Source organism: Sinohyriopsis cumingii, chromosome 18 (genome assembly GCF_028554795.1).
Source record: "Sinohyriopsis cumingii isolate HCF-2022 chromosome 18, ASM2855479v2, whole genome shotgun sequence".
Classification (NCBI taxonomy): Eukaryota; Metazoa; Mollusca; class Bivalvia; order Unionida; family Unionidae; genus Sinohyriopsis; species Sinohyriopsis cumingii.
This window is the reverse complement of record NC_142978.1, coordinates 77,709,339-77,724,424: the sequence shown is the minus strand read 5'-3', so window position 1 is coordinate 77,724,424 and position 15,086 is coordinate 77,709,339. Positions and strand designations below refer to the sequence as shown.

At 33.7% G+C, this 15,086-nt stretch overlaps 2 non-coding genes across 2 annotated transcripts; both read right to left on the bottom strand.

Moving 5' to 3' along the window:
- Positions 1–3,223: 3,223 nt before the first annotated feature.
- Positions 3,224–3,339, bottom strand: LOC149777088 (U5 spliceosomal RNA). Its single transcript, XR_016416362.1, has one exon. It is a non-coding gene; the product is annotated as a U5 spliceosomal RNA (small nuclear RNA).
- Positions 3,340–9,458: 6,119 nt separating this feature from the next.
- LOC149777087 (U5 spliceosomal RNA) lies at positions 9,459–9,574 on the bottom strand. Its single transcript, XR_016416361.1, has one exon. It is a non-coding gene; the product is annotated as a U5 spliceosomal RNA (small nuclear RNA).
- Between the last annotated feature and the right edge of the window lie 5,512 nt (positions 9,575–15,086).

The window sequence follows — 15,086 nt, the reverse complement described above, 5'->3', positions numbered from 1 at the left end:
TTTCAATTTTATACATGAAGTCTTTTTGAATTTTATTACAAACAAGACACGTGACACCTTTCAGAAAGTGTGTAGTGCTGGTGTTCCACAGGGTGCAAGTTTTGGTCCAAGTGCTCTTGAGAAACCAAAACTTAATTTGCTATATCTTCCTTAATTATAAGAATTTTTCAATGCAATGAAAACCTGAATGTACAAGGCCTCTCTGAGAATATGTTTACAATTTGAAATTATTGATAAAGGAAATTTAAATAAACATTTAAATTTTAAAAACTACATTTTATTGAAAATATAAATTTTCCTACAAGTTTTAAAATTCAGTTTGACAAATTTTAGACAGCAAAGTTGACTAATACATGGTATTTAAAACAAATGGTAGCTTAAGTCTGTACAAGTGATATCATTTTTCCCAGGGTTAGTGAAGCAACACAGCTCATAGTGATTTTGGCAGCAAACCGCAATATGCCTGTCCAGATGCATATAGGTGTAGACACTAAAGAAACAGTGACAGGTGCTATGTTCCACATATTGTGTCAGGTACGTAGGCAGTTGTTTGTATAAGTAATAGCGCACTCAGATTTAAAGTTCGGATGGGACCACTACCATGTTGTATAGCAAAAATGCATTCCATTTCAATGTCAATAACTACAAAAGGTGACAATGGGATAGGAAAATACAGTTTCTAGGGAGGCTCTACCTTACTGAAAAATGGTGTTATTCTCTCTCATGAAGACCTAAGCCATGTCTTTGTGGTGCTATATATCAGTGTGGTGATATGAACTAATCATGGTCACTTATGACAGTACACTTCACATGTCCTTATGAAACCTTGCTATCACCACCGGACTACTGGAGAGCTTCCAAACTGATCCAACTCTAACATTTTGTTCCAGATACAATGTTAGACCTGAAAAGATATAACATGTCTCACTTGATTCTAGAAAACAGTAAGATGTAGGTAAATGAATTTAAAATGTGTTCGATATGGTGATTTCAAAATAACATTAAGGTTGCAAGCATGGGAAAAATATTAAACATGACAGACTGACACTCAAAAAGGTGAAGCGATGACCATGTATTAAAGTGATAAATTCATCCTAAAAATATATGGGGTTTCTAGAAGCATATTTAGCCATTTACAGGTTAAATAGCAAATCAGGTAGACTATGTATCATACAGTTTAAGGCAATGTTGGGGCGGTGAGGTTTGATCATTGGTGCAAACATTAGTACATACCAGTATACAGGAAGGTCAATCGACAATGTAATAAATTAAAATATATGACTATAAGCGATCTTATTCATGAGGGAAATAACAATTTTGGATATTGCAGATGAATACAGCAAAATGTGGCCACACAGATCAACTATAGATACCAATAAATCCTATATCGTCAACTAAATGTGAAATTCTGATCCCCAAAACGTGAAAACCAGGATGGACATTTACATATGTGGGACATATACAATGTACTTGTTAAGATCAAATGTGCAAACAAAATTCAAATGATCTGTTTCAACATTTATCATTAAGAGTGTTGGTTACCAATTATTAAACTCAATGATTCAATGGAATCAGATATCAGCTGATGCTACAATACTGCACACTGTCATAGTACTAAATTGAAATATGTTATCATACATAGGCCTACTCATGATGAAAATAACATTTTGGGATATTTTCAGCGCACACAGCCAGAAATGGGCCTTACAGATTCACTATATGTACAATGTCAGCCTATATGATGTACTGAATGTGAACGTTTGATCCCAAACATTCTAAAATATATGAATATTTGTTCATGTGGGATATGTAGCTATCGCAAAATCAGTTGTACAAAGTTAAATTCAAATAATCTGTTTGAATATTTCTTATGCAATCTTTAGAGTGTCAGTTAACAAATATTATTAGTAATTAATAATGCATAAAGCAAGATGGATCATCAGCATTCCCATAACATCATATAGGCCACAATGCTGCACTACACCAATCAATATCGTAACCAAACTGAACAATACAATGGAATGCATTTTGTGTTCAGCTTATATTATTTTGCTGTTTTCTTACATCCAAGGGTAATATACATGGGGAAAGTATATTTTATCCCTTTGAACTGTATTTCATTCTGGGACAGTTTAAAATGATTTAGTAGAGAACTTGACTAGGTTCTAGTATAAAGTTTTCATCTCTGTCCTCTCACTAAATACCCTATAACTATGTTTGTAAAAAATTACTGAAGGCCATACAAGCAGATATGTGTTACTCAGGAAGTGACCCCATGATAAACACATAAATTAACTGCTTGGACCCCTAATAAATGCTTTGAATGACCAATACAAATTGGAATTTTGTCTTCGTGTATTTTAAATGATGGTCTCATTTTGACTTACAAAGATATTTTCTCTGACAAAATTTGACAAATATCCAACATTGGAACTTATATATGGTGTAGGAATATTTACATGCTGATATCATTTAATATCATTTCAACAAATATTATATATTTTGGAGTAAATGTTTTAATTTTTTATACTTCTTTTTAAATTTCATTTAAATTTTTCAAAATAAAACTTAACTTTTTATTTCTAATTTCATTCTACTGTTTTTCAAAGTCAATATACATAACATATTGAAATTTCATGTGTCGTTCATTAATAATAAAGATTTAATACCAGTTTAATCTTTGCTCAAATACTGCACTGACAGGACATAGCACAATTAATTTTGTTATATGTTCTCTACATTTGGTTCTCGAGACTGACATTTCCACTGTGTGACAATCAGTACAAATCATATGTTAATCTAAAAATACCTTCACGGTGAAGTTCTTGCCAAAGGTTTTTTTGAGAGGCTGGACTGTCAACAGAGCAGTATGTAAACAGAACACATATTTCACTTCCGGATCATCACCATGGCCTTATTACTGACTATGCACTATCGCCGAAATACACATGGAAAACCACACCTGAGCTCATATTCTCAAGAATAAACAATGACCTTTAAATCCCTATCAAAATCGCATAAATATAACTCTTCTATCACCATGACAATGAGAGAGGAATAAATGTTCTAACAATAGACTAGAACTACCTTTGTGAGTACCGAACTGGAAGTACTGAGACCTGATTATATAATCATCGGTTACTATCTTCCATTTGGATCTGGTTAGAAGAAAAGAGAACAAAATGCTAAATTTGAACTAGAGGTTTACTTTAATTGAATTGGTACCTCACCAAAGTGAGGCTTCAAAGAATGGTCTATAGACTCATTAAATGTTCCTCTCCACGGTAATCTTTAGTAAAAGGCGAAAGATTAATACGATGTGAAGAGAAACCAGAGTAATCATTATACTTTCACGCTTTATTTTGAAGAGAAATAGTTTGAACTTTCCAAATGCTTTTGTAAAGACGATAGTGGAATGGTTATGTCTACAAAGATCCAAAAGGGTCATAGTTTTCAATATACAGTGTCATTTTGCTATTGGCTATTTTGAATTTCAGTGAAACCCATTTATTTTCTTTATACTGGTAGAAAGGATACTAATTAATATTTCTATATTTCTTGTCGTGGAAAAGGCAGGGGGAGTTAATTTGACAGTAAAAGGGATGTAATCCACATTCGTTAGATGTTCGAGTTATCGAGATGGATTATAACTACCTATTTATACATCAGGAAAAGATTACTAATTTGGAAAAAAATAACAGGTGTTTTATTCATATAGGAAATCAAAATTTACTTGAAGAAAAAAAATTCCATTTTAGATTAATGCAACGTGTGGATGTTTCAGATGTTTGGGATATCATCTGTCTTCTCCGAGGAGAGCAATGTAGACCTTAAACCTGGCATATGTACTAGCAAACTAGGGTATGTTATACCAAGCTTAGACCATTAACTGTCTTTATTGCGTTTGGTACAATTCCAATAGGTGGTCCACACATGGTTAAGTAAAGATTCAGACATGTTTAGGCTGCCGTTAATGAAATTGAGTCGCAATTATTACTTCCGGATCAGTACCCACAAAAGTAGTCCCAGTCTATATTTAGAGCATTGTTTCCTCTCTCGTTTCGGTAGTGGTACGCAGCTTAGATTTCGGCTTTTGAGGTATAGATTTCAGGAAAATTAAATTGAAAACTCTTTGTAAAATGAGCATCAATGAGTTTCTCTTCCTACTGCTAAAACTGCTTCTCTGTTAGATCCAACTCGCGAAAAAGGCGCATAACATATTCCCATGTTGTTGTTGTGGGAATAACGCCATTTTTCAGCACGTGATAGGCTATACATGGCGGCCAGTATAAATAGTGGCATAAGAAACTGGAGAAAACCTCGGGAAGAGCCACCGACTCACGAGAGGCTAATGGCAACCTTTCTCATATACACACATAGACCGACCCCGAGACCCGAACCACGTGGATCGAGATGAGATGGCAGTGATTGGTAAAGTCGAGCGCTTTAGAACACTCGGCCATCCGGGTTCCCGTTTAATTCCATGTAGTTTAAAATTAGCATTTAAAACCTTAATACTTACGTGTAAATTCTTCATTTCTTTTAAGATATGTCACCTGCTGTGATACATCGCCAGCATTGAAAATTATTTTCTGTCGGAAACGTGTCATGCCGTTTTCATAGATTTGTATGTTTTGAGTTTAAATGAATGCAGCCGGTGTTACTATCCATCAAAAATAATAGTAATACAAAGTTTATGTAAGTAACAACTCAGATTTCGTTAGAGATTTTCAATCACAAATACATAAAAGTAGCTAGAAATACGAGGCCTCCAAAGTTGCATATTAAAACTTGCTGGTACTCTGTGACATGTGAATGGTTTTAAGATTGTTCTTTTTGAATTATTTTTAGGCAGCCATAGTCAAAAAAATTTCCTTAATGTTATTTCGTCTGTTTTGCTTTAATTTGGTTTCGTTAGATGCCTCAAGGAGCAAATCTGAGCAGCTTTGATCATTAATGAAATTGTAAAGCCGATGTAATAAGCCTTTCCCAAAGAATTTATTAATTTCTTAGAATTAGTTCGAAGATGAAATATACCATGGCACATGCTCATAGGTAGAGAAAAAAAGAATGAACAGATCACAACAAACAAACAAAAAACCCCAACCATGTTGCCACTTGCACATGGACGTAAGCTTATGGTGCTTTAGGTTCGTTGATATTAGACACACACACACACACACACTGTTTACTCATATTCAGCGTGATGTTGTGAGTTTGACGCCATTTTCCAACAATAACAAGAAAAAAACAACTTGCATCTTTCAAATGCAATTAATATTACAGTACCTTCGGTTCTTTGATTTTCAGTCAAAACACACACACACACACACACACACACACACTCGTGCATGTATATACACAGGGCGTTTTTACTGCAGACGAGTTTCAAATATACACTTAACAGATCTTAATTTCCAAAACTTTGATACATCTAGTCCACAATCGTTAGATCACGCCTCTTTTTATTAGCGGATTGATTATTCAGATTGGTTTTACTGGGTTTAATGCCATTTTGCAGCACATGATTGGTATATATATGAACGCTAAATTGATACACTTTGGATGACCATATGCAAATATAATACTTGTACATACATTTGCATACATATTCCACGCAAACTAGACCAGCAAGTAGATCATCGCTTCTTTTGTTTTTTTCTGACACTACCGGTAATGTCAGGGGAGAAAAAAGAAGAAAAGGCGGAGATCTACTTGTTGGTCTAAAAAGCAAACGTGCATCTACATACATGTATTTGAATAAGATCACATCAAATGCTAAATTCATAAACATAAGATAATGTTACTTACTTCCAAACACACATGCATACCATATACATGTGAGATAAAGAGGACAAAATAGAAGGTATGATGCGAGAAAGTGACGTGATAACTAACATACTTCTGGTCCAGTAATATTCAGGGAACATAATATTCCTGATAAACTCCATTTGTCAATAAATCGAACAAGGTCAGATCCATAAGGACATAGAACACAATTAATTTTACTCTATGTTCTCTACATTTGTTTCTCAATACTTCTTAAATCCCTAAAAAATGCATAAATATAACTCTTCTGTCACCACCAAAATGAGAGGAAGAAATATTCTAAAAATAGACTTGAACTACATCTATTGGTACTGAACTGGATGTACTAATTGTGACCTGATTCCTGACAGGCCCAATTTGTTATGGCCAATTTTAGTCAAACTTTTATATTTGCATGCCACACCTATTTCAATTTTATACATGAAGTCTTTTTGAATTTTATTACAAACAAGACACGTGACACCTTTCAGAAAGTGTGTAGTGCTGGTGTTCCACAGGGTGCAAGTTTTGGTCCAAGTGCTCTTGAGAAACCAAAACTTAATTTGCTATATCTTCCTTAATTATAAGAATTTTTCAATGCAATGAAAACCTGAATGTACAAGGCCTCTCTGAGAATATGTTTACAATTTGAAATTATTGATAAAGGAAATTTAAATAAACATTTAAATTTTAAAAACTACATTTTATTGAAAATATAAATTTTCCTACAAGTTTTAAAATTCAGTTTGACAAATTTTAGACAGCAAAGTTGACTAATACATGGTATTTAAAACAAATGGTAGCTTAAGTCTGTACAAGTGATATCATTTTTCCCAGGGTTAGTGAAGCAACACAGCTCATAGTGATTTTGGCAGCAAACCGCAATATGCCTGTCCAGATGCATATAGGTGTAGACACTAAAGAAACAGTGACAGGTGCTATGTTCCACATATTGTGTCAGGTACGTAGGCAGTTGTTTGTATAAGTAATAGCGCACTCAGATTTAAAGTTCGGATGGGACCACTACCATGTTGTATAGCAAAAATGCATTCCATTTCAATGTCAATAACTACAAAAGGTGACAATGGGATAGGAAAATACAGTTTCTAGGGAGGCTCTACCTTACTGAAAAATGGTGTTATTCTCTCTCATGAAGACCTAAGCCATGTCTTTGTGGTGCTATATATCAGTGTGGTGATATGAACTAATCATGGTCACTTATGACAGTACACTTCACATGTCCTTATGAAACCTTGCTATCACCACCGGACTACTGGAGAGCTTCCAAACTGATCCAACTCTAACATTTTGTTCCAGATACAATGTTAGACCTGAAAAGATATAACATGTCTCACTTGATTCTAGAAAACAGTAAGATGTAGGTAAATGAATTTAAAATGTGTTCGATATGGTGATTTCAAAATAACATTAAGGTTGCAAGCATGGGAAAAATATTAAACATGACAGACTGACACTCAAAAAGGTGAAGCGATGACCATGTATTAAAGTGATAAATTCATCCTAAAAATATATGGGGTTTCTAGAAGCATATTTAGCCATTTACAGGTTAAATAGCAAATCAGGTAGACTATGTATCATACAGTTTAAGGCAATGTTGGGGCGGTGAGGTTTGATCATTGGTGCAAACATTAGTACATACCAGTATACAGGAAGGTCAATCGACAATGTAATAAATTAAAATATATGACTATAAGCGATCTTATTCATGAGGGAAATAACAATTTTGGATATTGCAGATGAATACAGCAAAATGTGGCCACACAGATCAACTATAGATACCAATAAATCCTATATCGTCAACTAAATGTGAAATTCTGATCCCCAAAACGTGAAAACCAGGATGGACATTTACATATGTGGGACATATACAATGTACTTGTTAAGATCAAATGTGCAAACAAAATTCAAATGATCTGTTTCAACATTTATCATTAAGAGTGTTGGTTACCAATTATTAAACTCAATGATTCAATGGAATCAGATATCAGCTGATGCTACAATACTGCACACTGTCATAGTACTAAATTGAAATATGTTATCATACATAGGCCTACTCATGATGAAAATAACATTTTGGGATATTTTCAGCGCACACAGCCAGAAATGGGCCTTACAGATTCACTATATGTACAATGTCAGCCTATATGATGTACTGAATGTGAACGTTTGATCCCAAACATTCTAAAATATATGAATATTTGTTCATGTGGGATATGTAGCTATCGCAAAATCAGTTGTACAAAGTTAAATTCAAATAATCTGTTTGAATATTTCTTATGCAATCTTTAGAGTGTCAGTTAACAAATATTATTAGTAATTAATAATGCATAAAGCAAGATGGATCATCAGCATTCCCATAACATCATATAGGCCACAATGCTGCACTACACCAATCAATATCGTAACCAAACTGAACAATACAATGGAATGCATTTTGTGTTCAGCTTATATTATTTTGCTGTTTTCTTACATCCAAGGGTAATATACATGGGGAAAGTATATTTTATCCCTTTGAACTGTATTTCATTCTGGGACAGTTTAAAATGATTTAGTAGAGAACTTGACTAGGTTCTAGTATAAAGTTTTCATCTCTGTCCTCTCACTAAATACCCTATAACTATGTTTGTAAAAAATTACTGAAGGCCATACAAGCAGATATGTGTTACTCAGGAAGTGACCCCATGATAAACACATAAATTAACTGCTTGGACCCCTAATAATTACTTTGAATGACCAATACAAATTGGAATTTTGTCTTCGTGTATTTTAAATGATGGTCTCATTTTGACTTACAAAGATATTTTCTCTGACAAAATTTGACAAATATCCAACATTGGAACTTATATATGGTGTAGGAATATTTACATGCTGATATCATTTAATATCATTTCAACAAATATTATATATTTTGGAGTAAATGTTTTAATTTTTTATACTTCTTTTTAAATTTCATTTAAATTTTTCAAAATAAAACTTAACTTTTTATTTCTAATTTCATTCTACTGTTTTTCAAAGTCAATATACATAACATATTGAAATTTCATGTGTCGTTCATTAATAATAAAGATTTAATACCAGTTTAATCTTTACTCAAATACTGCACTGACAGGACATAGCACAATTAATTTTGTTATATGTTCTCTACATTTGGTTCTCGAGACTGACATTTCCACTGTGTGACAATCAGTACAAATCATATGTTAATCTAAAAATACCTTCACGGTGAAGTTCTTGCCAAAGGTTTTTTTGAGAGGCTGGACTGTCAACAGAGCAGTATGTAAACAGAACACATATTTCACTTCCGGATCATCACCATGGCCTTATTACTGACTATGCACTATCGCCGAAATACACATGGAAAACCACACCTGAGCTCATATTCTCAAGAATAAACAATGACCTTTAAATCCCTATCAAAATCGCATAAATATAACTCTTCTATCACCATGACAATGAGAGAGGAATAAATGTTCTAACAATAGACTAGAACTACCTTTGTGAGTACCGAACTGGAAGTACTGAGACCTGATTATATAATCATCGGTTACTATCTTCCATTTGGATCTGGTTAGAAGAAAAGAGAACAAAATGCTAAATTTGAACTAGAGGTTTACTTTAATTGAATTGGTACCTCACCAAAGTGAGGCTTCAAAGAATGGTCTATAGACTCATTAAATGTTCCTCTCCACGGTAATCTTTAGTAAAAGGCGAAAGATTAATACGATGTGAAGAGAAACCAGAGTAATCATTATACTTTCACGCTTTATTTTGAAGAGAAATAGTTTGAACTTTCCAAATGCTTTTGTAAAGACGATAGTGGAATGGTTATGTCTACAAAGATCCAAAAGGGTCATAGTTTTCAATATACAGTGTCATTTTGCTATTGGCTATTTTGAATTTCAGTGAAACCCATTTATTTTCTTTATACTGGTAGAAAGGATACTAATTAATATTTCTATATTTCTTGTCGTGGAAAAGGCAGGGGGAGTTAATTTGACAGTAAAAGGGATGTAATCCACATTCGTTAGATGTTCGAGTTATCGAGATGGATTATAACTACCTATTTATACATCAGGAAAAGATTACTAATTTGGAAAAAAATAACAGGTGTTTTATTCATATAGGAAATCAAAATTTACTTGAAGAAAAAAAATTCCATTTTAGATTAATGCAACGTGTGGATGTTTCAGATGTTTGGGATATCATCTGTCTTCTCCGAGGAGAGCAATGTAGACCTTAAACCTGGCATATGTACTAGCAAACTAGGGTATGTTATACCAAGCTTAGACCATTAACTGTCTTTATTGCGTTTGGTACAATTCCAATAGGTGGTCCACACATGGTTAAGTAAAGATTCAGACATGTTTAGGCTGCCGTTAATGAAATTGAGTCGCAATTATTACTTCCGGATCAGTACCCACAAAAGTAGTCCCAGTCTATATTTAGAGCATTGTTTCCTCTCTCGTTTCGGTAGTGGTACGCAGCTTAGATTTCGGCTTTTGAGGTATAGATTTCAGGAAAATTAAATTGAAAACTCTTTGTAAAATGAGCATCAATGAGTTTCTCTTCCTACTGCTAAAACTGCTTCTCTGTTAGATCCAACTCGCGAAAAAGGCGCATAACATATTCCCATGTTGTTGTTGTGGGAATAACGCCATTTTTCAGCACGTGATAGGCTATACATGGCGGCCAGTATAAATAGTGGCATAAGAAACTGGAGAAAACCTCGGGAAGAGCCACCGACTCACGAGAGGCTAATGGCAACCTTTCTCATATACACACATAGACCGACCCCGAGACCCGAACCACGTGGATCGAGATGAGATGGCAGTGATTGGTAAAGTCGAGCGCTTTAGAACACTCGGCCATCCGGGTTCCCGTTTAATTCCATGTAGTTTAAAATTAGCATTTAAAACCTTAATACTTACGTGTAAATTCTTCATTTCTTTTAAGATATGTCACCTGCTGTGATACATCGCCAGCATTGAAAATTATTTTCTGTCGGAAACGTGTCATGCCGTTTTCATAGATTTGTATGTTTTGAGTTTAAATGAATGCAGCCGGTGTTACTATCCATCAAAAATAATAGTAATACAAAGTTTATGTAAGTAACAACTCAGATTTCGTTAGAGATTTTCAATCACAAATACATAAAAGTAGCTAGAAATACGAGGCCTCCAAAGTTGCATATTAAAACTTGCTGGTACTCTGTGACATGTGAATGGTTTTAAGATTGTTCTTTTTGAATTATTTTTAGGCAGCCATAGTCAAAAAAATTTCCTTAATGTTATTTCGTCTGTTTTGCTTTAATTTGGTTTCGTTAGATGCCTCAAGGAGCAAATCTGAGCAGCTTTGATCATTAATGAAATTGTAAAGCCGATGTAATAAGCCTTTCCCAAAGAATTTATTAATTTCTTAGAATTAGTTCGAAGATGAAATATACCATGGCACATGCTCATAGGTAGAGAAAAAAAGAATGAACAGATCACAACAAACAAACAAAAAACCCCAACCATGTTGCCACTTGCACATGGACGTAAGCTTATGGTGCTTTAGGTTCGTTGATATTAGACACACACACACACACACACACACACACTGTTTACTCATATTCAGCGTGATGTTGTGAGTTTGACGCTATTTTCCAACAATAACAAGAAAAAAACAACTTGCATCTTTCAAATGCAATTAATATTACAGTACCTTCGGTTCTTTGATTTTCAGTCAAAACACACACACACACACACACACACACACACACACACTCGTGCATGTATATACACAGGGCGTTTTTACTGCAGACGAGTTTCAAATATACACTTAACAGATCTTAATTTCCAAAACTTTGATACATCTAGTCCACAATCGTTAGATCACGCCTCTTTTTATTAGCGGATTGATTATTCAGATTGGTTTTACTGGGTTTAATGCCATTTTGCAGCACATGATTGGTATATATATGAACGCTAAATTGATACACTTTGGATGACCATATGCAAATATAATACTTGTACATACATTTGCATACATATTCCACGCAAACTAGACCAGCAAGTAGATCATCGCTTCTTTTGTTTTTTTCTGACACTACCGGTAATGTCAGGGGAGAAAAAAGAAGAAAAGGCGGAGATCTACTTGTTGGTCTAAAAAGCAAACGTGCATCTACATACATGTATTTGAATAAGATCACATCAAATGCTAAATTCATAAACATAAGATAATGTTACTTACTTCCAAACACACATGCATACCATATACATGTGAGATAAAGAGGACAAAATAGAAGGTATGATGCGAGAAAGTGACGTGATAACTAACATACTTCTGGTCCAGTAATATTCAGGGAACATAATATTCCTGATAAACTCCATTTGTCAATAAATCGAACAAGGTCAGATCCATAAGGACATAGAACACAATTAATTTTACTCTATGTTCTCTACATTTGTTTCTCAATACTTCTTAAATCCCTAAAAAATGCATAAATATAACTCTTCTGTCACCACCAAAATGAGAGGAAGAAATATTCTAAAAATAGACTTGAACTACATCTATTGGTACTGAACTGGATGTACTAATTGTGACCTGATTCCTGACAGGCCCAATTTGTTATGGCCAATTTTAGTCAAACTTTTATATTTGCATGCCACACCTATTTCAATTTTATACATGAAGTCTTTTTGAATTTTATTACAAACAAGACACGTGACACCTTTCAGAAAGTGTGTAGTGCTGGTGTTCCACAGGGTGCAAGTTTTGGTCCAAGTGCTCTTGAGAAACCAAAACTTAATTTGCTATATCTTCCTTAATTATAAGAATTTTTCAATGCAATGAAAACCTGAATGTACAAGGCCTCTCTGAGAATATGTTTACAATTTGAAATTATTGATAAAGGAAATTTAAATAAACATTTAAATTTTAAAAACTACATTTTATTGAAAATATAAATTTTCCTACAAGTTTTAAAATTCAGTTTGACAAATTTTAGACAGCAAAGTTGACTAATACATGGTATTTAAAACAAATGGTAGCTTAAGTCTGTACAAGTGATATCATTTTTCCCAGGGTTAGTGAAGCAACACAGCTCATAGTGATTTTGGCAGCAAACCGCAATATGCCTGTCCAGATGCATATAGGTGTAGACACTAAAGAAACAGTGACAGGTGCTATGTTCCACATATTGTGTCAGGTACGTAGGCAGTTGTTTGTATAAGTAATAGCGCACTCAGATTTAAAGTTCGGATGGGACCACTACCATGTTGTATAGCAAAAATGCATTCCATTTCAATGTCAATAACTACAAAAGGTGACAATGGGATAGGAAAATACAGTTTCTAGGGAGGCTCTACCTTACTGAAAAATGGTGTTATTCTCTCTCATGAAGACCTAAGCCATGTCTTTGTGGTGCTATATATCAGTGTGGTGATATGAACTAATCATGGTCACTTATGACAGTACACTTCACATGTCCTTATGAAACCTTGCTATCACCACCGGACTACTGGAGAGCTTCCAAACTGATCCAACTCTAACATTTTGTTCCAGATACAATGTTAGACCTGAAAAGATATAACATGTCTCACTTGATTCTAGAAAACAGTAAGATGTAGGTAAATGAATTTAAAATGTGTTCGATATGGTGATTTCAAAATAACATTAAGGTTGCAAGCATGGGAAAAATATTAAACATGACAGACTGACACTCAAAAAGGTGAAGCGATGACCATGTATTAAAGTGATAAATTCATCCTAAAAATATATGGGGTTTCTAGAAGCATATTTAGCCATTTACAGGTTAAATAGCAAATCAGGTAGACTATGTATCATACAGTTTAAGGCAATGTTGGGGCGGTGAGGTTTGATCATTGGTGCAAACATTAGTACATACCAGTATACAGGAAGGTCAATCGACAATGTAATAAATTAAAATATATGACTATAAGCGATCTTATTCATGAGGGAAATAACAATTTTGGATATTGCAGATGAATACAGCAAAATGTGGCCACACAGATCAACTATAGATACCAATAAATCCTATATCGTCAACTAAATGTGAAATTCTGATCCCCAAAACGTGAAAACCAGGATGGACATTTACATATGTGGGACATATACAATGTACTTGTTAAGATCAAATGTGCAAACAAAATTCAAATGATCTGTTTCAACATTTATCATTAAGAGTGTTGGTTACCAATTATTAAACTCAATGATTCAATGGAATCAGATATCAGCTGATGCTACAATACTGCACACTGTCATAGTACTAAATTGAAATATGTTATCATACATAGGCCTACTCATGATGAAAATAACATTTTGGGATATTTTCAGCGCACACAGCCAGAAATGGGCCTTACAGATTCACTATATGTACAATGTCAGCCTATATGATGTACTGAATGTGAACGTTTGATCCCAAACATTCTAAAATATATGAATATTTGTTCATGTGGGATATGTAGCTATCGCAAAATCAGTTGTACAAAGTTAAATTCAAATAATCTGTTTGAATATTTCTTATGCAATCTTTAGAGTGTCAGTTAACAAATATTATTAGTAATTAATAATGCATAAAGCAAGATGGATCATCAGCATTCCCATAACATCATATAGGCCACAATGCTGCACTACACCAATCAATATCGTAACCAAACTGAACAATACAATGGAATGCATTTTGTGTTCAGCTTATATTATTTTGCTGTTTTCTTACATCCAAGGGTAATATACATGGGGAAAGTATATTTTATCCCTTTGAACTGTATTTCATTCTGGGACAGTTTAAAATGATTTAGTAGAGAACTTGACTAGGTTCTAGTATAAAGTTTTCATCTCTGTCCTCTCACTAAATACCCTATAACTATGTTTGTAAAAAATTACTGAAGGCCATACAAGCAGATATGTGTTACTCAGGAAGTGACCCCATGATAAACACATAAATTAACTGCTTGGACCCCTAATAATTACTTTGAATGACCAATACAAATTGGAATTTTGTCTTCGTGTATTTTAAATGATGGTCTCATTTTGACTTACAAAGATATTTTCTCTGACAAAATTTGACAAATATCCAACATTGGAACTTATATATGGTGTAGGAATATTTACATGCTGATATCATTTAATATCATTTCAACAAATATTATATATTTTGGAGTAAATGTTTTAATTTTTTATACTTCTTTTTAAATTTCATTTAAATTTTTCAAAATAAAACTTAACTTTTTATTTCTAATTTCATTCTACTGTTT